Source organism: Brassica oleracea, chromosome C5 (genome assembly GCF_000695525.1).
Source record: "Brassica oleracea var. oleracea cultivar TO1000 chromosome C5, BOL, whole genome shotgun sequence".
In the NCBI taxonomy this organism is placed as follows: Eukaryota; Viridiplantae; Streptophyta; class Magnoliopsida; order Brassicales; family Brassicaceae; genus Brassica; species Brassica oleracea.
Window position 1 is genome coordinate 34,292,293 of NC_027752.1, and position 2,891 is coordinate 34,295,183.

Genomic DNA, 2,891 nt, shown 5'->3' on the forward strand with positions numbered 1-2,891 from the left:
AGGGTTTACAGAGAAACGGCGCTAAGGTTTACAGAGAAGAAGCGGCGGCGCTAGGGTTTAGAAGAAGCGGCGGCGCTAGTGTTTAGAACGTTGGTGACCACGGTGGCGAGGGCGACGGTTTGTTCGGAAATAGTGGAATCGGCGGCGCTAGGGTTTAGAGGAATCGGCGCGGCTAGGGTTAGAAGAAGCTGCGGCGACAACGGTGAGAATGAAGTGAGATAGATAGCCGATGTTGAGAACGATGGTTTGTTCGGAAATCGTGGGAATTCGAAATCGCCTTTGAGAGGGAGAACTGTTAGGGTTTCTGAATTTCGCGAAAAATGAAACAAAAAAAATAAAAATCACCTTATATATTGGGTAAATAATCCGGTTAGCTTTAAAATTACATTGGTAAACTTTAAGGTTTGGTCCGGTTTAGACGACTTATTCTGGCTGATAATGTACAACAGACGACTTAATATTTAGTCGTCTGTTTTCAGACGACAAAATATTAAGTCGTCCTAGACCCTAAAATGAACCCCTAAACTAAAATGACTAGATTAACTAACTAACCACGTTATAAAATCAAATTATACTTAAATAGTGTTTACTATACACAGAAATGAACACGCATAAGTAATTTTAAAAATTTTCAAAAACGGTTTTAATGCTTTCCAACATCTAACCCTAAGAACACATACAATACTACAACATATGTTGATGAAACATTAACTTAAGAATATCATGACTCGCTACTTTCACTCATCTATGCTGAAAACAATTGAAATTTGTTATATCTTAATTTATACCTCCTAAGACATATGTTAATTACATAATTCCCATTTTTCACTTATCAAAATATTTTTTACAAAATTTTTAAATTATGTTTAAGACTAACTGTCCAGACGACTTTCAGTTAAGTCGTCTGGACGACTTATTTTCAAGTCGTCTAAACAGACGACTTGCGAGGGGTAGAAACGTAAAAAGAATTCCGTTTTTTTGTTTGGTCACAAGGGGATAGTTGTAATTTCAATAGCCTTTTAGGTTACTTTTGCCTTTGACCCAAGTTGGGGTATTGTTTTGGGTTTGACTCCAAGTTTTGAGTCACACTTGGCAATTCTCCCGAGATTTAAACTTGAACTAAATATTGACATTAAGATATCAAGTTTGCCTATAGCATTGAAGTGAGAACTTTGAGATAGCTACATTGAGCACTTTGATGTTGTAGGGAAAATACATATCACCTACTGCATTAAAGTGGGCGATTTGAAAAACCTACATTGAGCACTTTGGTGCTGTAGGGATTCGCAGCACTGTTCACTACAGTCCAAAAAAAGTTCAAATTCAAAAATATAGTTGTTGGGAATATAGGTGTTGGAATCTCATGTCTTTGTCTTCTCTCCATATCTTTAATGTTTATGTATTTGGCTATAAAAGTCTTCTTTGTACACAGATCTAAATCTAAGGAAAATAAAATCCTTCTTTACTCTATTTCTCTTACTCTTGATTTCTCTTATCACTCTCTCTCTTGTTCTTCACTTTGTTCTTCATTTACTTTCATGGTATCAGAGCTTTAAGCTCCTGATTACCTCAATTACTTCCGCAAGCTTACTCTATTTCTCTCTGGTTTTATTTCACAAAATTTCTCTACAGATTTCTCTTATCCAGGTGGATAATAAATCTGAGCTCTTGTGTGTTCTTGAGTATTTTCTTCAAAATTCTTGGTTGTGCTCACTCTATTTTGTCTCTAATCTTATTTCTTGAGCGATTGAAAGAAATTGAGCAGTACAAAGCAATTCACATTCCAGTCACACTCAAGGGACCAGGAAACTATATTACCTAGTCTAGGATGGCCAGAACAGCCCTTGGAGGTAGAGGTCTTTGGGAGCATGTCTCTTCAAGTTCAGCTCCAAAGCAAATCACCCAAGGAGAAGATGGCAAGGAGGTTGTAGTGGTAGATGAAGGCACATGGGTTCAGGAAGATCTCATGGTGTTGTCTACCTTGCAAAGCTCTCTTGATGGTCCTCTTATGGCCTTTTACTCACACTGTACCACCACAAAACAGTTGTGAGATACTTTGCACAAGGTGTATGGCAACACTTCAAATCTCACCAGAATCTTTGCAGTGAAGAGAGCCATCAACAACTTACAGCAAAAAGAAGGAGACTTCACCAAGCACCTTGGGAAGTATAGTCAGTTGTGGTCTGAGCTGGAGATGCTAAGGCCAAGCACCAATGACTCTGACACACTTGAAGCCAGGCGTGAGCAAGACAAGACCTTTGGATTGCTTCTCACACTCAGCGCAAGCTTCAATGATGTGGTGAAACATATATTGAGAGACAAAGAACTTGCATGCTATGATGAAGTGTGTGCTCAACTTCAAAAGGAGATAGGCTCAGATGGTCTCTTTGGAGGTGGAAAAGGAAGTCTTTCTATGGCACACAAGGCTGAGAATATGGACAGAGCATCAGCTAACAAAGCTTACTTCAAGCCAAGGGGAGGAGGAGACAAAATAGTGACTTGTGAACATTGCAAGAAGCAAGGACACTCCAAAACCAACTGTTGGATCCTCCATCCTCATCTCAGGCCAGCCTCAGCCAACACATACAGCCAGACCAGAGCCCATGAAGCAAGAGCCTTGGTCTCTACAACCCACACTGGTGCCTCCACCTCTCACGCCATGCCTCAGCCATCTCATGAGGATGCATTCATCAGGAAGTCAGACATTGAGGCCTTGATCAAGGCTCTCAATGCAAATCCTGGTAACCAAAGTATTAATGCCTTAAACTCTATTCACAATGAATCACACACTGCTAGGCCAATGATCATTGATTCAGGAGCTTCTCATCACATGATTAGGGATGCTAGACTGATTAGTGATATTAAACCAGCTCTAGGAAGTGTTGTGATTG